The following is a 26,794-nucleotide window of genomic DNA, read 5'->3' on the forward strand; positions in this document are numbered from 1 at the left end:
TTACTAGGTTACTGCAACAATGCAATAATGGTATCACAAAGATAAAGCAATGAATAAAACCTGATGTACTTTTATATTTCATATAAACCACAAGGTTATCCTATGATTTTAGAGTTTGTTTTCAGCTTCTGAGATGCTGAAGATCAGAAAGGGATTTTAAGTCTCCAAAGTGCCAAGGGTAAAAATTTAAAATTATAGCAATACATAAAATAATATATACATTTCATGCGTGCTGTCATGCTAAGTCACTTCAGTCATATCCAACTCTTTGCAATCCTATGAACCATAGCCTGTCAGGCTCCTCTGTCCATGGGATTCTCCAGACAAGAATATTGGAGTGGGTTGCCACGCCCTCCTCCAGGGGATCTTCCCAACTCAGGGATTGAACCTGCATCTCCTGCGTCTCCAGCATTGGTAGGCAGGTTTTTTACCATTAGCACCACCTGGGAAGCCCCTAAACATTTCATATATATAAGTAAAATCAATCAGTCTTGTATAGACATAGGTATTTTATTACCCATGGGTTGCTCTCCATTGCCAAAAATAATCAAGTTTTAAAAAATAAGTAAATAAACCCATGTATTGGGAAACATGAATAAATAATGTAAAAATATATAGGTAAGACACTTCCCTTTTCTGGAGCTCTTTCATCAGCCAGCTGTGACAGTTAGGTTTGTCTCCTAGGGCTGTTAAACTCTGACATCCTAGAATTCAACCATTCGATGGTATCCATTCACTCAATAAAATTTACTGAGAACCTATCAAATAGGTCTTGGTATTAGTGCCAATGTTGGGGGCAGGCGTGGGGAAGGGAAGACAGTCCCACATCAATCAGCAATTCTCGGCACCCAAACTGGGTGTCCTACAATTCCATTCAACTGTGACACTCTCTACCTAGGCACAGGTTTCGCTGGTGGCACAGAGTAAAAGAATCTGCCTGCAATGTAGGAAATGCAGGTTTGGTCCCTAGGTTGGGAAGATCCCCTGAAGAAGGAAATGGCAACCCATTCCAGTACTCTTGCCTGGGAAATTCCACAGACAGAGGAGCCTGGAGGGCTACAGTCCATGGGGTCGCAAAAGAGTTGGACCAACTTGGAGACTAAACAACAAAATAACTACCCAGACAGCATCAGATTCCACCAGTTAAGGGTCAATCCTACTACCATCACACTTAAAACATCTGCCACAAACCTAAATTGTTTCCTGTACTTCTGAAAAATTGGCTATAAATCATAGATTCCCAAGACCCCTTCCTCTGATTTAACTGATTTCCCAGAGCAGCTCACAGAACTTAGAGAAATAGTTTACTCACTAGATTGCAGGACTGTCATAAAAGGATGTAACTCAGGAACAACCAGACAGAAAGAGGTACAGAGAAGGGCAGGGAAGGTGTAGGGGAAGGACAGGCAGCTTTAAAGCCTTCTCCAGGGGTGTCATTAGCCATCTTCCCAGCACCTCCCAAATACACACGACCTAAAAAGTGAAAGTTATATTTTGTTCAGTGGTAATTTTTAGGACTTTCAGCCCAGAATACAGCATCTCAAATAACCCTGGGAGAACTGCTCCGATGAGGCGAGCGGAGGAGCCAGGTTTTATAAAAGTTTTACAACAAAGGGCAAGTAGCCTGAATATCAAGAAATTATTGCAAATTAAAGGAAACCAGTTATCCCAAGTTAAGGAATTCAGTGCTTTTCTGTATGGGAGTTTGCAAGAGTCTGGTCTTACTGAAATCATTCCTTTCATATGCACCTCACTATCTGGGGCCAGTATCCTGTGTATTAAAAAGAGGTAGTAAGAATACACACAGAGCAACACGAAAAAGATCTTCATGACCCAGATAACCACAATAGTGTGGTCACTCACGTAGAGCCAGACATCCTGGAATGCAAAGTCAAGTGAACCTTAGGAAGCATCACCACGAACAAAGCTAGTGGAGGTGATGGAATTCCAGTTGACCTATTTCAAACCCTGAAAGATGACACTGTAAAAGTGCTGCACTCAATGTGCCAGCAAACTTGGAAATGTCAGCAGTGGCCACAGGACTGGAAAAGGTCAGTTTTAATTCCAACCCCAAAGAAAGGCAATGCCAAAGAATGCTCAAACTACTGCACAATTGCACTCATCTCACAAGCTAGTAAGTCAGTCAGTTCAGTCGCTCAGTCGTGTCCGACTCTCCGCGACCCCATGAATCACAGCACGCCAGGCCTCCCTGTCCATCACCAACTCCCGGAGTACACTCAAACTCATGTCCACAGAGTCGGTGATGCCATCCAGCCATCTCATTCTCCGTCGTCCCCTTCTCCTCCCGCCCCCAACCTTTCCCAGCATCAGAGTCTTTTCCAGTGAGTCAACTCGTCGCATGAGGTGGCCAAAGTATTGGAGTTTCAGCTTTAGCATCAGTCCCTCCAATGAACATCCAGGATTGATCTCCTTTAGAATGGACTGGTTGGATCTCCTTGCAGTATAAGGGACTCTCAAGAGTCTTCTCCAACACCACAGTTCAAAAGCATCGATTCTTCAGCGATCAGCTTTCTTCACAGTCCAACTCTCACATCCATACATGACCACGGGAAAAACCATTGCCTTGACTAGACGGACCTTGGTCGGCAAAGTAATGTCTCTGCTTTTTAAGATACTATCAAGGTTGGTCATAACTTTCCTTCCAAGGAGCAAGCGTCTTTTAATTTCATGGCTGCAATCAGCATCTGCAGTGATTTTGGAGCCCCAAAAAACAAAGTCTGACACTGTTTCCACTGTTTTTCCATCTATTTCCCATGAAGTGATGGGACCAGATGCCATGATCTTTGTTTTCTGAATGTGGAGCTTCAAGCCAACCTTTTCACTCTCCTCTTTCACTTTCATCAAGAGGCTTTTGAGTTCCTCTTCACTTTCTGCCACAAGGGTAGTGTCATCTGCATATCTGAGGTGATTGATATTTCTCCCAGCAATCTTGATTCCAGCTTGTGCTTCTTCCAGCCCAGCGTTCCTCATGATGCACTCTGCATATAAGTTAAATAAGCAAGGTGACAATATACAACCTTGACGCACTCCTTTTCCTATTTGGAACCAGTCTGTTGTTCCATGACCGGTTCTAACTGTTGCTTCCTGACCTGCATACAGGTTTCTCAAGAGGCAGGTCAGGTGGTCTGGGATTCCCATCTCTTTCAGAATGTTCCACAGTTTATTGTGATCCACACAGTCAAAGGCTTTGGCATAGTCAATGAAGCAGAAATAGATGTTTTTCTGAAACTCTCTTGCTTTCTCCATGATCCAGCGGATGTTGGCAATTTGATCTCTGGTGCCTCTGCCTTTTCTAAAACCTGCTTGAACATCTGGGAGTTCACGGTTTACATACTGCTGAAGCCTGGCTTGGAGAATTTTGAGCATGACTTTACTAGCGTGTGAGATGAGTGCAATTGTGCGGTAGTTTGAGCATTCTTTGGCATTGCCTTTCTTTGGGATTGGAATGAAGACTGACCTCTTCCAGTCCTGTGGCCACTGCTGAGTTTTCCAAATCTGCTGGCATATTGAGTGCAGCACTTTCACAGCATCATCTTTCAAGACTTGAAATAGCTCAACTGGAATTCCATCACCACCACTAGCTTTGTTCGTAGTGATGCTTTCTAAGGCCCACTTGACTTCACATTCCAAGATGTCTGGCTCTAGGTCAGTGATCACATTAAGTCATGCTCAAAATTATCCAAACCAGGCTCCAGCAATACATGAACTGTGAACTCCTAGATGTTCAAGCTGGTTTTAGAAAAGGCAGAGGAGCCAGAGATCAAATTGCCAACATCCACTGAATCATAGAAAAAGTAATATAATTCCAAAAGAACATCTACTTCTGCTTCATTGACTACTCTAAAGGATCACAACAAACTGTGGAAAATTCTGAAAGAGATGGGAAGAACAGAACAACTTACCTACCTCCTGGGAAATCTGTATGCAGGTCAAGAAGCAACAGTTAGAACTGCACATGAAACAACAGACTGGTTCCAATTTGGGAAAGGAATACATCAAGGCCGTATATCATCACCTTGCTTATTTAACTTATATGCAGAGTACGTCATGTGAAATGCCAGATTGGATGAAGCACAATCTGGAATCAAGCTTGTAGGGAGAAATATCAATAACCACCATTATGGCAGAAAGGGAAGAGGAACTGAAGAGCCTCTTGATAAAGGTGAAAGAAGAGAGTGAAAAACCTGGCTTAAAACTCAACATTCAAAAAACTAAGATCACAGCATCCAGTCTCATCATTTCATGGGGAAGTAGATGGGGAAACAATGGAAATAGCAACAAACTTTATTTTCTTAGGCTTAAAAATCACTGCAGATGATAACTTCAGCCATGAAATTAAAAGTTACTTGCTCCTTGGAAGAAAAGTTATGACAAATCTAGACAGCATATTAAAAAGCAGAGACATTACTTTGCTTCCAAAGGTCCATATAGTCAAAGCTATGGTTTTTCCAGTAGTAATGTATGAATGCGAGAGTTGAACCATAATGAAAGCTGAGCACCAAAGAATTGGTGCTTTTGAACTGTGGTGCTGGAGGAGACACTTGAGAGTCCCTTGGACTGCAAGGAGATCCAACCAGTCCATCCTAAAGGAAATCAGTCCTGAGCATTCATTGGAAGGACTGATGCTGAAACAGAAGCTCCAATACTTTGGTCATCTGATGAGAAGAACCTGACTCATTGGAAAAGATCCTGATACTGGGAAAGATAGATGGCAGGAGAAGGGTAGAACAAAGGATGGGATGGCTGGATGGCATCACCAACCCAATAGACATGAGTTTGAGTAGGCTCCAGGAGTTGGTGATGGACAGGGAAACCTGCCATGCTGCAGTACATGGGGTCGCCAAGAGTTGAACATGACTGAGGGTCTGAACTGAACTGGACTGATCCTGTGTTCTCACATCCTGAACCTCCTTAGGGCTCTATGTAGGGAGCAGCTGCAGCCTCATGGCTGCCAGATCACCAGGTATTCTGCTCCTTCCTGAGTGCCCTGGAGGGCTGGAATCACTGATGACTGTAACACCCTTGTCTATTGATATGGTAGAAAATACTCCATTTCTCATCACCAACCCAAAAGCTTTCCAAACCCTGTCTTTGATGGTTCATTTCAGACGCATGAATGATCAACCATTAAAGTCTCTAGCTCCACCCAACCCTCTAATCACAAAGTTTGTTCTTCTGGCAACCAGTGCCTCATCCTTAGGTTAAGGAAGGGTTTTCAACAAGTCACCTCATTAACATAACACAATATGCCTTCATTTTGTCGCAGTGAAAAGGAAAAGAGAGGAATGAGTTTTTCTCTTTCCCTCTCCTGAGAACAAAGAAGACAGAACAGTGAGCAGGCCTGAACATTCCAATTGTTTTTGTTCTTTTTTTTAACTGTTAACTACTCCTAACTCTGTATGTCTGTAACTAAATTTGCTTTTCTGCCCCCTAACCCTGCAGGAGCTACAATTTACATTTTTTCCTTTGACTCTACGCTAAACATATCCTGTATCTGGCATTTACCCTTACAAACACATGCCCCTTCTAGTGACATGCAGAAAGAAGGCCACAGAGCAATCCAACTGCCAGACTCAATTTCTAGGTCAATGATGACAGTCTATGACTGTCTTTGAAATGACACAAGAGGAAGAAATGAAGATCTTATCACTGTTGTTCCTCGTCACCAACTCCTGACTGTAAGCCCCTGCCTTATACAAGCCCTTAGACTCCTCAAGGATTCGGGGGGCACAGTTGTTGAGGCATGAGCCTACTGTGTTCCCCTCTCTGCCAGCTGAGAATTAAAGCCAGAATTTTATTTCCTCTAAACTCTGTATCTGTATTTTTCATTCAGCTTTGATGGGCAGAGAAGGCCAAGATTTTGGCTAGCAACAGGCACTGTTAACCTGGTTATATAACTAAAGCTACAAGTCCACTGAGAGAACCAACCATTGGTACTGTTCGCCCAAGTTGCCCCAACTTAAATAAAAAGCACTTATTCTGTAAAACAGCACTTATTCTAGGGCTCTTGAGGATGACTTCAATGACCCTTCAGAAGTGCTTGAATAAACTGATAGAGTTTCAGGAAAGCAGCATTACTGAGGGACTGCTGTTGCTGCTGCTGCTGCTGCTAAGTCACTTCAGTCGTGTCCGACTCTGTGTGACCCCATAGACGGAAGCCCACCAGGCTCCCCTGTCCCTGGGATTCTCCAGGCAAGAACACTGGAGTGGGTTGCCATTTCCTTCTCCAATGTGTGAAAGTGAAAAGTGAAGTTGCTCAGTCGCTCAGTCGTGTCTGACCCATAGCGACCCCACGGACTGCAGCCCACCAGGCTCCTCCATCCATGGGATTTTCTAGGGAAGAGTACCGGAGTGGCTTGCCATTGCCTTCTCCAACTGAGGGGCTAATAATGTTATTTAGTTGCTCAGTCATGTTGGACTCTTTTGTGACCCCATGGACTATAGTCTGCTAGGAAAATCTGTCCATGGGATTCTCCTGACAAGAATACTGGAACAGGTGGCCATTTCTTTCTCGAGGGGATCTTCCTGACTCAGGGATCGAAGCCACGTCTTCTACTTGCCTCTGGAAGGTCTGTTGCTGAAGCTACAATATTTTGGCCACCTAATGCAAAGAGCCAATGCATTGGAAAAGACCCTGATGTTGGCAAAGATTGAAGGCAAAAGGAGACGAGGGTAGCAGAAGATGAGATGTTTAGATAGCATCACTGGCTAAATGGATATGAATTTATACATTGTCTGGGAGATAGTGAAGGACAGGGAAGCCTGGAGTGCTTGTAGTCCATGAGGTTGCAAAGAGTCAGACACAACTTGAAACTGAACAACAACATTAATAAGCTGTACAATTTTATATCAAAATACCGATAAAAATTATTATATACAATATACTATCACATTTAATCACTCATTATTATTTGAAAATAAGTTGAACAAAAAGCCATTCATCTACAATGAATCAATGAAATCTTTCACAATATCTACATTGTGATTCTCTGAGTTTTTATATTAACTGTAAAATTATCTGAAAGTGGAGATTTATGTCATGTATGAAAGTGATCAAAATATATTTATAGCCTCAGAATAAATAGACTTCTACCCCAGGCCTCAATCCTAATAAAATCATCACCCTAGCCAAAACAACTCCTCCTCTGTGACCTTCAGTGCTTTGTTTTGTTAAAAGAAAGGAATTCTCTCTGGGGTTGTGTAACACAGGTCCGGGGCTTCCCTGGTATCTCAGATATAAACAGTCTGCCTGCAATGTGGGAGACCTGGGTTTGATTCCCTAGCTTGGGAAGATCCCCTGGAGGATGTCATGGCAACCCATTCCAGTATTCTTGCCTGGAGAATCCCCGTGGACAGAAGAACCTGGCTGGCTACAGTCCATGGGGTTGAAAGAGTTGGACATGACTGAGTGACTAAGCACAACACAAGTCCAGGAAAAAAAGAATATTGAAGTCAACTACCAAACAATTACAGTCATCTCACACACTAGTAATGTAATGCTCAAAATTCTCCAAGCCAGGCTTCAGCAATATGTGAACCGTGAACTTCCAGATGTTCAAGCTGGTTTTAGAAAAGGCAGAGGAATCAGAAATCAAATTGCCAACATCCGCTGGATCATCGAAAAAGCAAGACAGTTCCAGAAAAACGTCTATTTCTGCTTTATTGACTATGCCAAAGCCTTCGACTGTGTGGATCACAACAAACTGTGGAAAATTCTGAAAGAGATGGGAATACCAGACCACCTGACCTGCCTCTTGAGAAACCTGTATGCAGGTCAGGAAGCAACAGTTAGAACTGGTCATGGAACAACAGACTAGTTCCAAATAGGAAAAGGAGTATACAGTCAAGGCTGTATATTGTCACCCTGCTTATTTAACTTATATGCAGAGTACATCATGAGGATCACTGGGCTGGAAGAAGCACAAGCTGGAATCAAGATTGCCAGGAGAAATATCAATAACCTCAGATATGCAGATGACACCACCCTTATGGCAGAAGGTGAAGAGGAACTCAAAAGCCTCTTGATGAAAGTGAAAGAGAGTGAAAAGGTTGGTTTAAAGCTCAACATTCAGAAAACAAAGATCATGGCATCTGGTCCCATCACTACATGGGAAATAGATGGAAAAACAGTGGAAACAGTGTCAGACTTTATTTTTGGGGCTCCAAAATCACTGTGGATGCTGATTGCAGCCATGAAATTAAAAGATGCTTACTCTTGGAAGGAAAGTTATGACCAACCTAGATAGCATATTAAAAAGCAGAGACATTACTTTGCCAACCAAGGTCTGTCTAGTCAAGGCTATGGTTTTTCCAGTGTTCATGTATAGATGTGAGAGTTGGACTGTGAAGAAAGCTGATCACCAAATAATTGATGCTTTTGAACTGTGGTGTTGGAGAAGACTCTTGAGAGTCCCTTGGACTGCAAGGAGATCCAACCAGTCCATTCTAAAGGAGATCAGTCCTGTGTGTTCATTGGAAGGACTGATGCTAAAGCTGAAGCTCCAATACTTTGGCCACCTCATGCGATGAGCTGACTCACTGGAAAAGACTCTGATGCTGGGAGGGACTGGGGGCGGGAGGAGAAGGGGACGACAGAGAATGAGATGGCTGGATGGCATCACTAGATGGACATGAGTTTGAGTGAACTCCGGGAATTGGTGATGGACAGGAAGGCCTGGAGTGCTGCGATTCATGGGATCACAAAGAGTCAGACACGACTGAGTGACTGAACTGAACTGAAAATAAAAATTAAAGAAACAAATAATGCTAACTGCTAACAAGGATGTGGAGCAACAGAAACTCTCCTCCATTGCTAGTGGAATGCACAATGGTATAGCTACTTCGGAAGACAGTATAGTAGTTTCTTATGAAACACAGTCTTACCACACAATCAAGCAACCACACTGCTAGGTACACACAACTGATTAGGACGCTCATGTCTATTCAAAAACTTGCCCACAATTGTTTACAGAATCTATGCTAATAACCTTCAAAAACTGGAAGCAACCAAAATATCCTCCACTAGGTGAATGGGTAAATCAACTGTGGTATGTTCAAACATCGGAATACTACTCTGAGACTAGAAAAGAATAAGCTATCAAACCATGTAAAGACCAGGATGAATCTCAAATGCATTTTGGTAAGTGGAAGAAGCCAATCTGAGAAAATTACACACTGTATAACTTCATGTATACCATGTGTTTAAAAGAATGAACATAGGAGATGAGCTACCCTGCGCCCAGGGTTAGGGCGGTGGCCGAGAGGAGCTGTACCACGTTCAGGAGGTGGTGGCTGCTTGGGCACCGGAGGGCCGAGAGGAGCTGATCCACATTCAAAGCAGGAGGGGCGGCCTTGAGGAGATACCCCTCGTCCAAGGTAAGGTACAGCGGCTGCACCTTGCTGGAGCAGCTGGGAAGAGATACTCCACGACCAAGTGGAATATAAGAATCCAGTGTTCTGGGGAGGAAGGAACAAGATGGCGGAGGGATAAGATGGCAAGACCACTTTCTCCCCCACAAATTCATCAAAAGAACATTTGAATGCGGAGTCAAGTCCACAAAACAACTTCTGAATACTGGCAGAGGACATCAGGCTCCCAGAAAAGCTGCCCATTGTCTTCTAAAGGAGAGAGAAGAAATCCAGCTCCACCCACCAGAACACCGACACATGCTTCCCTAACCAGGGAACCCAGACAATCACCCGTCCAACCCCACACACAGCGAAGAAACTACATAATAAAGAGAACTCCACAAACTGCAAGAAGAGGGAAAGGCCACCCCAAGCAAAGCAATATAAGCAAGATGAAGAGGCAGAGAAATACCCAGCAAGTAAAGGAACATGATAATTGCCCACCAACACAAACAAAAGAAGAAGATATAGGGAATTTACCTGATAAAGAATTTCAAATTTTGATGGTGAAAATGATTCAAAATCTTCAATGCAAAATAGAGTTACAGATAAATAACCTGGAGAAAAGGATTGAGAAGATGGAAGAAAGATTTAATAAGGACTTAGAAGAAATAAAAAAGAGTCAATATACAATGAATAATGCAATAGATGAGATCAGAAACACTCTGGAGGGAACAAACAGTAGAATAACAGAGGCAGAAGACAGGATAAGCGAACTAGAAGATAGAATTGTAGAAATAAATGAAACAGAGAGGAAAAAAGAAAAAAGAATTAAAAGAAATGAGGACAATATTAGAGACCTCTGGGACAATGTTAAACGCTCCAACATTCGAATCATAGGAGTCCCAGAAGAAGAAGACAAAAAGAAAGACCATGAGAGAATACTTGAGGAGATAATAGTTGAAAACTTCCCTAAAATGGGGAAAGAAATAATCACCCAAGTCCAAGAAACCCAGAGAGTCCCCAGCAGGATAAACCCAAGGCGAAATACTCCAAGACACATATTAATCAAATTTACAAAGATCAAACACAAAGAACAAATATTAAAAGCAGCAAGGGAAAAGCAGCAAATAACACATAAGGGGATTCCCATAAGGATAACAGCTGATCTTTCAACAGAAACTCTTCAGGCCAGAAGGGAGTGGCAAGACATACTTAAAGTGATGAAAGAAAATACCCTACAGCCCAGATTACTATACCCAGCAAGGATCTCATTCAAATATGAAGGAGAAATCAAAAGCTTTACAGACAAGCAAAAGCTGAGGGAATTCAGCATCACCAAACCAGCTCTCCAACAAATGCTAAAGGATCTTCTATAGACAGGAAACACAGAAAGCGTGTATAAACTTGAACCCAAAGCAATAAAGAAAATGGCTACGGGATCGTACTTATCAATAATTACCTTAAACGTAAATGGGTTGAAATTTTCAAAAAGGCTAGGAAACAATTCTCATAGCCATCAATAGTTCAGTGTTGAGTTCATGAATAGTTTTTAAAGTTTGGGACAAACTGTAATATTTGCTATTTGAAGTACTATTTGTAATTGGCATATTACGATGTAACATTGGTCTTCATTTCCAACTTAAAACGCCTAAAAATGCCTAACAGGTTTTTAGATTTGTGAATTTTAGTTGAAATGTATTTTACGATGTTACTAAACCTGCAGAAATACTGAAATATTTCAGAGAACTTATTCACTGTACATTTAATTTATTTTATTTATAAAAGTTATGAACTGTAGAAAGCTTTACTTGTTGGGTCAAATGCTTGTCGCTTCAAATGCTTGTTGCATTTGAAGTGCTAGTTACAAGAAAATCAAATACCTTCAATGTATAAATGCTATTAAGTTTTTAAAGGACTCTGGAGTATAAGTAAGTTTGTTTAAAGAAATTTAGTCTGTTCAACTTGAAAAAAAAATAAATAAAATTGGATTATTTGATTTAAAAAAAAAATAAAAAAATAAAAGAATGAACATAACAGGCCTGAGACTGCTATCCTTAGAAAGATCTGTTTGTAAGCTGCTCCTTGCCTGGTATTTCAAGAAGTAGATTTCAGGAAGATTCCCACCATTGCAAGTATTTATAAGAGAAGATCCTTGTGATGAAAATGCTTATACAAACAATGTGGTGGATGCTAAACATCTTTTCTTCTAGGAGCCTGGAATTTTGGTATATGCTAGACAGACTGTGCCTGTAGGACCAGCCTCTGATGAAAATCCTTGACACTGAGTCTCTAATGAGTTTCCCCAGTAGACAACACTTATCATGCTATAACTCGGTGCTGGAAGAGTTAAGCACATCCACTGTGATTCCACTGGGAGAGAACTCTTAGAAACTTGTGCCTGGTTTCATCTTGGCTTTGCCCTATGTGCCTTTTCCCTGTGCTGGTTATTGTTTTGCGTTCTTTCACTCTATTAAATCTTAGCTGTGAGTATTACATGCTGAGTCCTGTAAGTTCTCCTAGCAAATCATCATACCTTGGGATGTCTTGGAGATCCCATATATATTACTTTCTGGAAGGACAAATTCATAGAATCAGTAAACTGATAACTTGTTTCCAGGAGCTGAAGAGGGGCATTAAAGCACAGCGGATTTTTCAGGGCAGTGAAACTATTCTATGTGGTACTGTGATGGTGGATATATGATATTATACATTTGTCAAAACCTATAAAACTTTATAGCACAAAGAATGAACCTAACACACAAACTTTAAAAAAAAATATTGATTTAGAAAATCAGAGTTGGGATGAAATGCAGACTGTGATGGAGGAATTTAACTGTAGTTCAAATGTATGAAGCACCCTTACTTGTAGGAATGGAATAAACCTAACTGAAAATTCTGGAGCCTGTAAGATTAAAGGCAAAGGGAACTACACATAAACACTGTACTATAGTGATAAAAACCTTTCCCCCCATGAGGGTACAGAGCAACTCTAAAACAATTAAGCATGTGTCCTGGATTGGGACAATTAAGATTGATTAACAGATGGTGAGAAGCAGGTTTTTCATTGCTGAAACCAGAAATTACACATAAGCAAGGGGAGTAGGTTATAATGATCGATTTGGCAATGGATTAGAGACACCAAGACAAACCCTTATTTAGCTTAATAAAGATACAGATAGTTAAAAAGAGAAATACACACACACACACACACACACACACACACACACACAAGTTAATATATTGTGTTGCTCTGTCAGCTGAGACTGCCTAGAAGCTGTGGCACCCAAGCTACAAAAAGCACATCAAGTACCTAGGTCTTGGTTCCAATGTCACACACACACACACACACGGAACCAACTAAGCCCTCTTTGTAAAAATGCCTGAGTCTACTGATTCTAGAACTGGGACAGAAAATGTGTAAGATGTGCCTGAAACATCCCATAGTGCCAGAGAGTAAGGAAGGGCTAATTTATTCATAAATAAAGATCCACAATGATGAAGGTATGTCAGAAGAACAGAGTAAACAACTTAAAAAGCTCCCAATGGCCAAAGATGAAATAATTTGAGCAACAAAATAAAATCACATTGAATCACAGTAATAATTATTATTAGAATACCTGGATTTATGGTATAACCCTTCTAAATGGCCACATGCAAGCTACTACTTCCCAGGAGTAAAAGAATAAAGGTCTGATTTTGATTGGTTCACAGTAACCTTGAAGATTCCTCTAAAACTCCTGCCCTGCTCTTCCAGGTTCAGGTTTGTCTCTAGGACACAGTTGAAGCATGACTGGATTCCACTTCTAAAACAGAATCTGGTTTGAAAGAGCAAATTCTGTTCAGGTCCTTACCTGACAGATGAGCTGCAACTGATTGACCTTCCATTTGGATCCAGTTTTATGTTTCCTTCTACTTGATGCAATGTGAGTTCAAGCCACGGTTCTCCTTACAAAGTGATGAGCTTGGAAGCCTCATTTAACCCAAGTGTCAGCATCTTTACCTCTGAAAAAGAGATTATTCAGTTACCAAGTTCTTCTCATGAAAATGTCATCACAGTCAAATGAGAAAGTGAACACTGGCAATAAACACCATGAACCACAGACCATTACCGACCTGTGAAAGTGAACATTACCTACCCTTGCACACATCACTTACAAGCCTCTGCTAACAATGTCATCCTTATAAAGATCACAACCAACTCTCATTCGGGAAACTCATCCATCATTCACAGCTTATCACAAACACTACTACTTTTCCAAGCCTTCCCCAATTTCCAAGTCAATATTTCCATAGTTCTCAGTCCAGTAAATCTCCTACATATAAACCTTCAAGTTGTGAACTTTCAAAGACAGGAACATACATTTCAAAGACGGGAACCTGTGCCATCAACATCAGGCATGAGTGAAACTGCAGCTTACCCTCAGTCTCCTATTGCTGACGGTCCTTCAGCTATGCCATCTCCCACTCCCTCTCTCCCCGCCAATAACTTTTCTTGCCTGTTCACCCTATTCCAGTCCCTGTAGGCCCGCTGTTGTACTGTACCATTACTGTATTTTTCAAGGTACTGTACTACAAGATTAAAAATTTTTTTTTTGTTTTTATGTATTATTTGAGTGAAAAATATTATATACCCATTACAGTACAGTACTATATAGCTGAATGTGTTAGTAGAGTACCTAAGCTAATTTTGTAAGACTTACAAACAAATTGGACTTACCAATGCACTTTCAGAACAGACATGGCATCTGGTCCCATCACTTCATGGGAAATAGATGGAAAAACAGTGGAAACAGTGTCAGACTTTGTTTTTTTGGGCTCCAAAATCACTGCAGATGCTGATTGCAGCCATGAAATTAAAAGACGCTTGCTCCTTGGAAGGAAAGTTATGACCAACCTTGATAGTATATTAAAAAGCAGAGACATTACTTTGCCAACCAAGGTCCGTCTAGTCAAGGCTATGGTTTTTCCCGTGGTCATGTATGGATGTGAGAGTTGGACTGTGAAGAAAGCTGATCGCCGAAGAATCGATGCTTTTGAACTGTGGTGTTGGAGAAGACTCTTGAGAGTCCCTTATACTGCAAGGAGATCCAACCAGTCCATTCTAAAGGAGATCAATCCTGGATGTTCATTGGAGGGACTGATGCTAAAGCTGAAACTGCAATACTTTGGCCACCTCATGCGACGAGTTGACTCACTGGAAAAGACTCTGATGCTGGGAAATGTTGGGGGCAGGAGGAGAAGGGGACGACGGAGAATGAGATGGCTGGATGGCATCACCGACTCTGTGGACATGAGTTTGAGTGTACTCCGGGAGTTGGTGATGGACAGGGAGGCCTGGCGTGCTGTGATTCATGGGGTCGCAGAGAGTCGGACACGACTGAGCGACTGAACTGAACTGAACTGAACTGAGGGAAATTACTGTACTATTTTATACTGCTAATCATCCCTTCCCTTGTATTTCATTTTCTGTCCTGAGTGGTCATCTCATTCAAGATGTATCTGCATGGCATTCTTAGTTTCTCTTCCCTCACTTCCTGCACACATTCAGCAATAATTAATCCAGTTTTTCTGACCTTCTCGGTATTTCATGTCCCTCTTCCCATTGCCCCTACTGTTGCCTACATCTCTGTTGCCTGTCACTTGGATAACTGAAATAGCAATCTTTTTTTTTCCTTAGGAGTAAAACTTTAATTGAGAATGAAATAATGTGTACATAGGAATAAGAATCTTAAAAAAAAAAAAACTACCAGAAATAATGAGTTTACAAGTTTGTAGGATACAAAGTCAACATACAAAGTTATGTTGTATTTTTATATCCTAGCAATAAACAGTTGAGAATTTTTTTTTTAATGTTTAAAATAGCATGCAATAGCCATCTTAACACATCCATCAAGCTCTGGTCTTAGCTCCGCTCAACTCTTCATTGTGCTACCAGAAAAATATTTCTCTTTTAAATCAGATACAGTCATGTCACTGTTTATATCTTTCAGTAGCTCTCCACTGCCCTTGGGGTGAAACTCAAATGTGCTATACTCCTTGTATAACACAGCCATGCTATCTTTTGACAGTCTAGCCTCATTTCTCTCCACTCTAATCTAGTCATACAGAATTCTCTAAAGTTTTCTAAATGCATTAAATTTTTTCATGGTTCATCCTTTCTACTGCCTAAATTCTCCCGCCCACATACTGCCACAGCTGACCCACACCCTTCATCTGAATATCCTCATCCTCTTCTTTAAGATTTTATCCAGGCATCCTCTTCTCCATAAAAATTGCTTTGACCTCCTTCAATGTCCAACTATGTTTTATAGTGCTCTGGACATAATGCATAAAAGGAAACCAGAATATATCATTCCAAAATTTGCCCCTTTAACATAATATGGTCATAAGCTGGAGGCAATCAAGAAGCAGTAAACACAGAAAAAAAAATCTTTCTTTTCTGTCTATGAACAGAAGATAAATACTTCTCTTTCTAGAGAGAGATTTTTATCAGCCCAGAAGAATCTACAAACTAACCTTGTTAAACTAACCCTCATCATGACCTAGTCCTAGTTGGACTATCCCTAGGTCAAACCCCTTTGTCTTATCAATTCTTCACAAACTTATTCTTTCTCTGTCTGAAAGTTATAGCTTCATGCTCTGATCACTTTTTAGAATCTTCAGTCTCTTGTGAAGACTCTCATATACATGTTAAAATTTGGTAACATTTGTATGTTTTCTCCTGTCAATCTATCTCTAATAACTGAATTTTCAGACATAGCCAGGTTCCCTAAGAGGGTAATGGAAAGCTTTTTCCCCAATTACATGCAAAAACTAAGTGAATTTCCTCTATCCTTACTATTATTTTATCTGTCTCCCTATTGCTTCCCTGGTAGCTCAGCTGGTAAAGAATCTACCTGCAATGTGGGAGACCTGGGTTCAACCCCTGGGTTGGTAAGATCCCCTGGAGAAGGGAATGGCTACCCACTCCAGTATTCTGGCCTGGAGAATTCCATGGACTGTATAGTCCATGGGGTCGCAAAGAGTCGGACATGACTAAGCAACTTTCACTTTCCCCATTGGACTGTGAGTTCCTCATCAGATAAAAAAATACATGAATGAGATCTGTACCATATTCCACTCTGTACCATAAACCACGGTGGGTTTTGTTAGGAAAGACTGCTCTGAAACTAGTACTTTCCTTCTGAAGTACCTGGGCCCATGGCCTAGTTTCTGGGAAATTAGCCTAGTTTATTACAGATTATGGGGCTTCCCAGGCGGCTTAAGTGATAAAGAATCCTCCTGCCAATTTGGAAGATGCAAGAGACTTGAACTCAATCCCTGGGTCAGGAAGATTCCCCTGGAGGAGGAAATGGCAACCCACTCTAGTACTCTTGCCTGGGAAACCCCATGGACAGAGGAGCCTGGTGGGCTACAGTCCATGGGGCAGCAAGGAGTCAGACATGACTGAGCAATTGAGCACACACATTATAGACTACAAACTAGTCTTCCCCTGGTTGTTAGAGACCTGGAACAGATTAATTTAAGATAACAACATTTTACTCAAGGACTTTATGGTCTAAATCCAGTTTGAGGGATGATAATTTAATTCAGTGAAACAATCAGCTACAGTCACTAATTAGGTGTTTTCAAATTCAAACTGTTATTTCTGCCAAATACAAAACTGTCCAATTTCACAGAATCAAATTCTTGACCAGTTGGTCCAATGCCTCCACATTGTTCTCAAGAAGCCAAATGATGACCTCTCATGCGTGGACTGAGTAGATGGAAAACTACCCAGTGTGTGATGATGGGCAAGGAAATGCCTAGGAGGGAGGTCCCTCCAAAACTCCACCCAGGAAAATCTCTTCCCTTTTAGAGAATTTTTGATACCAACTTTGCTAACTCATTCCTTTCGCTATAGCAAATCAAATTCCTGCAATTGGTCCAGAACACAGGTGCCGTGTAGTGGTTTGGTATGATGTCAAGTCTACTTGTTTCTGACAAAAGTGAACTTATTTTTCAGAGTGGAATTATTTCTAAGAATGAAGCTGTTTTGATATAAAGGTGAAACTGTGTGTCAGGATATCATCATTCAAATCTGTCAGTAATCACTTAGGAGCTCAGCTGGACACTTATTGACAAGAACACGAAGAAGCAACTATGGTGGGGACGTTTAGACTATAAATCCTCAGAGTTGATAAGGACTGTAGAATAGTGTTCCATCTGGGCAAGGTCACCCTTTGCTGATCTCTAATGACCCTGAGGCATTAGCTCCGTTCATGGTAAAGGTGATTCTTTTACTAGCAGTCATGAAAGCTGTGCCAAGGCCTCTAGGAGATCATCTAGCCTGTCAACAGTGATGCCACTATTGCCTAGCAATGAGCTCTAACAACAGGTGACTTTTGCTTTTGTCTTGACAGTTGGATACCAGTTCTCATTTGACTAAACTATCTCCCCTGAGAACCAACTGGTGGGTTTTGCATATCTCAACTGAATTTTGAATTTATTGCTTTCATCTCCCCTTGCTGGAACTGGAGTGTAATTAATCTATCATTGGATCAAAATGTTATTTCTTGATGGCTTAAGAGCCACTGGCCTGCCTGTTACTTGCTTGTAAAATTATTATAATTCCCACAGTGACCCTGTATTAAATAAAATTGGCAAGGACAATCTTAGTCTGTGAGCATCAACTGCCTCAAACAAAGCAAGGGGTCAGCAAAGTTTTTTTAAAGGGGTTTGGTAATAAATAACTTGCTTTGTGGGCCAGAAACAAAATTGAGGCTATTTACACAAGTACTAATATAGCCATTTCAAATGTAATAAATCAGCTAAAAATATGTAAAATCCATCCACAGTTTGCAAGTTGCATGGCTGGATTTGGCTTGTGGGCTGCAGTTTGCCAACCTATGCGCTAAAGTGTTGTCTGTTCTCCCCGTGATAGCTCTTGGGGTATCTGAAGATAGCACTCATGCCAGCACACCCCCAAACGCTGCCCAAACCCAATCCCCAGACATAGCGATGGCTTCTTTACCCCTTCCCCTTCAAGGTCTCCAGACCTCTTGCTCTTAGTGTGAGTTCTAATGCGTTACCTAGCCTGGCACTCTGGCCCTTGTTTGCGTCACATACATTTTGGCCAGGAGCACTTATTCAGAATCCATATTTCTATTTAGCACGTCCTTCTGTTCTCCCCTCTTAGCTCTGCTTCACATAGTAAGGTCCTACTCATCATTTAAATCTCAGTGTAAAACTCCTCAAAGCAGCCTCCGCTTATCACCATATTCCCAAATAATATACTCCTTCCCCACCTTCCCTATGTTGCGTGTTCAGTCATATCCAACTCTTTGTAATGCTACGGACTATAGCCCACCAGGCGCCTCTGTCCATGGGATTCTCCAGGCAAGCATACTGGAGTGGGTTGCCCTTTCCTCCTCCAGGGTATCATCCCAACCCAGGGATCAACCCACATCTCCTCTGTCTCCTGAGTTGGCAGGCTATTCTTTACTACTGCACACCTGGGAAGGCCTATGTTTCAGTGCCTTTGTTTTCTTCATAGCGTATATCTTGATTGGTAATTATTTTCTTAATTTGCCTTTTTGTTTGGAGGATTATTTGTTTGTTTCCTCTCCCAACAGGATAAAGTATAAATGTAAGACACCTAGGTTAAATTCTAGTTCTACCCTTGATGGAGTAAATGATATCAGATTTAATCTGTCCTATAAAACTGAACAACAAAACAGATACAAAATTGTTTTCATGTGTTGGACAGTTACTAACACAGGGCAATCAGAAGAGAAGCACATGGGAGAAAAGCTTCTGATTCACACCAGCTTTCTTCTTGAGGGCATTTTCCAGATGGTGACGCAGAGAAATAGTTTTGCTGGGTTGAGGGAAAAGATCAGAGGTCACTGCTGCTGAGATGACTGGGATTGGAGGTGCAGAGAAAGCAGAGAGCAGCAGAGAAGGAACCTCAAAGACCTATGTAAAATTTCCCCTCTTGTGTCTGGGGAAGTGACTATGAGCAATAATGATTAGGAAAAACTATGTCCTTTGTAGACACAAAATTTATTGAAGTTCATCCACTTCTTGGTATTTATCCAAAATAACTGAAAGCAGGATCTGGAAGAGATATCTGTATACCCATATTCAATGCAGCATGATGCATAAGAGCCAAGAGGTGGAAGCTAGGCAAATGTTGTCAGTAGATGAATGACTAAAGAAAACATGGTCTATACACACAATGAAATGTTATTCAGCCTTAAAAGGCAAAGAAATTCTGATAGACGCTGCTACATGGATGAACCTTGAGAGCATTAAGCTAAGTGAAATAAGCTAGTACGGAAAGATAAATACTGTATGATTCCACTTAGATCTAATATAGTCAAACTTCTAGAGATCCAAAGTAGGATTGCAGCTGCCAGGGGCTGAGGGAGTTGGTCTATCAGGACAGTTTAGGTTTTTCAACAAGAAATATTCTGGAGATTCAGTAAACATAGCTAACACCACTGAATTATACATTTAACTATTTAGATAGCAAATGTTTTATTTCCTGTGGCATCTACCACAATTAAAAACAAGCAGGTAAATTTTTTTAAAAATCATTGCATTTACAAATTGCATACACATATCTCACTAACCCTTATAACAATCAATGCAGAGGAGGTGAAATGAGGAAAGAAAGGTTCAGAAAAATTTTAACGGGCCATGGAAGACATATTTGCAGTCAATAGAAAGGCTAGAAGTCCTCCAAGGTGGTACTGGTGGTAAAAAATCCATCTGCCAATGAAGGAAACACAAAAGACATAAGTTTGATTCCTAGGTTGGGAAGATACCCTGGAGGAGGGAATGGCAATCCACTCCAGTATTCTTGCTTGATTATCCCACACACAGTGGAGCCTGGTGGGCTACAGACCATGGGGTTGCAAAAAGTTGGACATTACTAAGTGACTCAAAAGGGCTAGAACTTTTTAGAAGGTGATGAGATTAAAATTAAAACTTATTTATAAATAGATCATATATATATATATATAACTATAATTATTTTGACTAACATTTATTGCCCATCCCCTCTACGCAGATATCATGCTAAGCCTTTTCCATCAAAGACTTCTTTTCAACAGCACATCTGCTCTAAGAAGTACTATTAACAACCATGTTCCACCCTCATCACCAGAGCCTCCGCCTCTGATGCTTTTTCACGGTAACCCAACTTCATTTTATTTGTGCTTCCTTGGAACTGAGATTGTCAGTAACTGGAATCATTAACACCATTTCTTTAGTTTATTTGTCTGGTTGGGAGAAGTAAATCTGTTTCCTAGCAACTCTGTCCCCTGCTCCCTCAATTTCCCCTCCTCATTATCTTTCCCATGATCAACTACAAATTAGCCAAATTATGGGCAGGTTTTAGACTTCCCAGAAACAGAAGGCACACTTGCAAACATTTGTTCTCTTGGCATAAAGTGACTCTGAGGACCCATGCTTGCTAAGGACAAGGCGGGAGAGTAGAAATGGCCATTCATCTTAATGTGCCTGCGAATTTTGGAGCCAGGTCTCCCAGGATAGTCACTTAAGTGCAATCTTTTGACCATTTCATGTAAAAACTAATGTTAACCCCAAGAGGAGTCATCCTCTTGGTTTAAAGGGGATCCCCATGACAGTAATTGCCAATATGGTAATTTTACTCTGAGCTCTAATGTGAAATCTCGAAATGACTCCCCGCCTCCAATGCTATACTTAATATTCTGAGAATCAGACAACTATTCCAACTAACCTGCCACATACTCTTGGGGAAACATGAAAAAATGACCCCTACTCAAAATGTAGAATGCCATTAGAGACTCATGTAGCCCAGATCCTCTTCAAGCTCAGGCCTTTCCAATCATGAATAATCTATATGGGGACAATTTTTCCCAAAAGTAGTCCTTTCTGGAGTTATTTCCTAAGATGTTCCAACTAAGATAATTTCAGAACTGCATCAGGAACCACAGTTAATCCTGGGTGATACGGACTGTTAGTTTACTTTTGTTTGTTTATTCAGTTCATATTTTTAAGCACCTACCATGTACCAGACACTGTTCTAAATGCTGGGGATGTGGTAGAAAACAAGCCAAAATCCCTGTGCTAGGTTTTATGAATGGGTCTCTTCTTTGAGACCTGTAAGAGTATACTTCCTGCCTACGTGAAGTAAGGGCTTGATGCGGCCTATGAAATATGAACTATACTGACGTGTGTCAGTTTGGGGTGTGAGCTTTAAAAACCAAGATATTCTTCCCATGTTCTCCTTTCTCTCTGCCTCAGCAACTAGCCTAGGTCCTGGAGTTAGAAAACTTCATAGGAGAACCCCCAGGAGACCCAGTATAGATATACATCAGCAACAAACAAACCTTTATCTCTGTATGTAACTGAAAAACATTGCATTAAAATATAATTTTTGTGATTGACAGAGCCCATTTTCTAGGGACACATATATTCAACATTCAGTCTCTGAAGACATCAACCTGAGTTCTCCTAGCCTGACCATATGGCATGAAAGCTAACAGTCACCCAAGACAAACCCTGTTTCTCCGATAAAAAAGAATGTTGACCTGTACTTCTTTAAAGGCAGCAGAAAGATAAAAAGAAAGGAATCCTAGACTAGAAGTATGCAAATCTAGGCTCCTGCTCTTGTAGGCTAACTCAGAATCTACTGTGTGCAGGCGACTGAGGGCCTCATAAGTCTGAGGTCTCTGAACTTGACCCAACATTAGATTCACCCTTTGATCTTGTCAAAACAATTCTCTCAGCAGATCACTAGATCTGGGCAGGTGCCCTGAGATTAATCTCCCCAGGTGATTCTGATGCACCATGTAGCTTTTACTGTCATTGCTCTGAGTCATAAGCCTGCTCATAACACATGTCATGGTGGCCTACCCACATGAGACAACCTCTGTGTTGGTTCCTGATTTGCATACCTACTCGCATTCCATTCTAAGCCTAAGCTTACTGAACTGGAACCTTGATCACACACACGCCAGTTATCTTTCTTGTGGTAACTGAGACCTGTCACCCAAACTACCAGCCTGGTTTGAGTCCTGCTTAATGCAGATGACAGGGGACAGACACATGACACCTCTGTGATTAAAGAAAGAGTGACACCACTGGTTAAAAAAGAAGCCCTGTTGGAACTCTACTCAATGTTATATGGTAGCCTGGATGGGAGGAGAGCTTGGGGGAGAAAAGATATAAGTACATGTATGGCTAAATCGCTTTTCTGTCCACCTGAAACAATCACAACACTGTTAATCGGCTATACCCCGATAAAAAATAAAAAGGCTTTTTTTTTTAAAAAAAGAAGAAGCTCTACTAAGACTCACTGTGAAGTGTAATATTAGGAGACCAGTAAAAGGCCACATTCTCTTCTCAGAGAATTTCCCTCCCAACCTCTGTTGTTCAGTTCAGTCACTCAGTCATGTCCGACTGTTTGTGACCCCATGGACTGCAGCCTGCCAGGCTTCCCTGTCCATCACCAACTCCCGGAGCTTACTCAAACTCATGTCCATAGAGTTGGTGATGCCATCCAACCATCTTACCCTCTGTCATCCCCTTCTCCTCCCGCCTTCAATCTTTCCCAGCATCAGGGTCTTTACCAATGATTCAGTTCTTCACATCAGGTGGCCAAAGTACTGGAGCTTCAGCTTCAGCATCAGTCCTTCCAGTGAATATTCAGGACTGATTTCCTTTAGAATTGACTAGTTGGATCTCCTTGCAGTCCAAGGGACTCTCAAGAGTCTTCTCCAACACCACAGTTAGGTTGGTCATAGCTTTTCTCCCAAGGAGTAAGCATCTTTTAATTTCATGGCCCAGTCACCATCTGCAGTGATTTTGGAGCCCCCCAAAATAAAGTCTCTCAGTGTTTCCATTGTTTCCCCATCTATTTGCCATGAAGTGATGGGACCAGATGCCATGATCTTAGTTTTCTGAATGTTGAGCTATAAGCCTACTTTTTCACTCTCCTCTTTCATTTTCATAAAAAGGCTCTTTAGTTCTTCTTCACTTTCTGTAATAAGGGTGGTGTCATCTGCATATCTGAGGTTATTATTTCTCCTGGTAATGGCTTCACCCAGCCCAGTATTCTGCAAATAAATTAAATAAGCAGGGTGACAATATACAGCCTTGATATACTCCTTTCCCAATTTGGAACCAGTCTGTTGTTCCATGTCCAGCTGTAACTGTTGCTCCTTAACCTGCATACAGATTTCTCAGGAGGCAGGTCAGGTGGTCTGGTATTCCCATCTCTTGAAGAATCTTCCACAGTTTGTTGTGATCCACACAGTCAAAGGGTTTGGTGTAATCAATAAAGCAGAAGTAGATGTTTTTCTGGAACTCTTTTGCTTTTACAGTGATCCAATAGATGTTGGCAATTGAGCCAGACATCCTGGAAGCAAAGTCAAGTGGGCCTTAGGAAGCATCACTACAAAGCTAGTGGAGGTGATGGAATTCCAATTGAGCTATTTCAAACCCTAAAAGATGATGCTGTTAATGTGCTGCACTCAATATGCCAGCAAATTTGGAAACTCAGCACTGGTCACAGGACTGGAAAGGGTCAGTTTTCATTCCAATCCCAAAGAAAGGCAATGCCAAAGAATGTTCAAACTACCTTGCACACATCTCACACTAACAATGTAATGCTGAAAATTCTCCAAGCCAGTCTTCAACAGTACATGAACTGTGAACTTCCAGATGTTCAAGCTGGATTTAGAAAAGGCAGAGGAACCAGAAATCAAATTGTCAACATCCGCTGGATCATAGAAAAAAACCTCTGTTGTGGAGTAAATAAAAGTAGGTGTGTTTTACCACGTGATCCACTACAAGTCAGAGACAACTGTACTACCTAACCCACACACACAAAAAAGGCAACACAAGGAAAGCCAAGCCACTACATGGCTAGCAAATAATGAGTGTTCTTCCTTGAGAATCTGAGCAAAGAAAAAAAAAAAAAAAACCTCTATAATCAGACACAAGTATATGTTTAAACTAAAAGGTCACATGGAACCATGGAGTAATAATGGGGTGGTAATTTTCAGCCACATTCTTACTGACAAGTTGTCTTAGAAAGCTGTATTATAGAGAGAAACCAATCAACATTTTTAAATGCAACCAGAGAGAGAAAAATGAACAGAAGAGGAAACTCAATCATTAGGACCTTTTCAGCTAAGCATATACCTTTCTGAAGCAAAGTACAGTTGACTCTTGAACAACTTGGGGTTAGAGGCACACAGTTGAAAATCTATGTATAACTTTACAGTCAGCCTTTTGTACCTGTTGTTCTGTATCCACAGATTCAACCTACAGAGGACAGTGTAGCACTGTTCTATGCATTTACTAAAAAACCTGAATGTAAGACAATCCATAGAGTTCACAGTTGTGTTGTCCAAGGGTCAAGTATATAGTTATTTTTCATTTTTATGAAATGCCCATGTCAGCTTTCAAAACTCTCCTTTATTCACACCAGCCTGAATGGGAACAGTTATTCACAAATAAAAAGATTTGCCTGCACTGAATTCCCTTCAAGAGGTGAACATTGGTCTTACTCTGGCCCAAAGCTGCTTCCAGGATATGACAAAATAGACTATTTCCCACACTAAGGCCATGTTTTCCCACCAGCCTGGCCACTAAAGTCCTAACATTACTCTCTGCTGAGTCAATCTTAATTATGTAAATATCTTTCCAGCTTTCTGGATCCATAATTGACAAATAAAATTGCAATATTTTTGAAGTACACAACATGATGATTTGATATGTGTAAACATTATGAAAGGATTCATACCATCTAGCTAATTAACATATCCATCACCTCACATTTTTATTATGAGAACACATGCTCTACTCTGTTAGCAAAATTCAGTTATACAATACAGGGTTTTTTCCTAATGTTTTCTTATAAATTTATATGTGCTTTAATTTAAGAAAATTTATTTAAATGTTATTTATTTAAGCATTGCAACTTGTAATAATTGATGAGGGTAAATTTGCTTTTCTAAATCAACTCTTCACATTTAGAGCACTCTTTCACAAATAGGCATATACTTCAAATATTAAAAACTTCCCAGAAAACTTTAGTGGGAAAGGAAGAAAAGACAACAGTTCTAACTGAAGACTATCTTAGTGACCCATGAATATCAGTAGGAAAACAGGATTTTATTTGCATAGATTGCCAGGACATGCCACTTATTAGTGACAGGCAAGCCACAGTGCCTATGACTCCAGAGACTCTGGAATGAGTTTATCTGACTCAAACCTCATTCAAACACACTCAAGACAACCCCCAGAAAATGATATCACAGCATTATTCTTTCCAGGAATCAAGTGGGTTACACTTGTCTCCTCTTTGCACAACGCAGATGATATAATGCTAAGAGCCCTCCCTGGCTGCCTCCACATCTTCACATCTTCTTTATTTTTCCCTTTCAATTTTGTTTAAATATAATTGAAATAAAGCCCTGTATAAGTTTAAGGTATACAGCATAATGATTTGACTTCATACCATGATGAAGTGGCTACCACTGTAAGTTTAGTTAACACCATCATCTCTGAGCTTATACTTCTTACTCTCCCTCACCTATTTCTCTCCTTCCCCACTTCTGCTATCCTCTAGCAACCACCTATTTGTTCTCTGTATCTATCATTCTGTTTTTCTTTAGTTATGTTTGCTTATTTGTTTTGCTGTTAAGATTTCACATATAAGTGAATCATCTTAATGTACCAATTCCTTCTTTTTAGTGAAATGCAACTGGTAGGACCCAAGAGACTCACTGTGAAAAGAAAACTGAATTCTCTACCAGATTCACCAGTGTTTGCTGAGCAAAACTCTCTTCACTACTTCTTTCTTTTTTAGAATTAGAAAAAATCAAACATAAATTTATTGGAAGACTGGTGTTAACAGTACATTTAGTTATCCATCTATAAGAATTAATAATGTATGCTCAATATAATTAACGTATTATTAGTGATTATATTTTTGTTAAATTTCTACATGAGAATTCTAGAAAAAAAAATTTAAAAACATGTGTTACAGCATATTGGTTAAGAATGAGTCAGTTGCCTGGGTTTAAATCAGGGCTAAATCACATACCAGTTGTTGTTATTCATAGACATGGCATCAGCCTTCCAAGGTTTAGTTTCCTTGTCTTTAAAATGGGAATAAAAATAGAAATAATCTCTCAAGATCATTGTATAAGTTAAATGATAAAACTCATTGGGATGATTAATTTTATATGTCAGCATGACAGGGCAATGGTGGTGGTTGGGGTGACACATTATCACCCCAAACCCAGATAAACTACTATCCCAGATAGTTTATCAAATATTATTCTCGGTATGTATTTTAGAATGTTTTTGGATGAGATTAACAATTGAATCAATGGACTGAATAAAGCCGATTGCCCTGGGGCCACCCAAGACGGGA

This window comes from Moschus berezovskii, chromosome 8 (assembly GCF_049115385.1).
Source record: "Moschus berezovskii isolate FMDL1 chromosome 8, NW_MosBer_1.0, whole genome shotgun sequence".
Lineage (NCBI taxonomy): Eukaryota > Metazoa > Chordata > Mammalia > Artiodactyla > Moschidae > Moschus > Moschus berezovskii.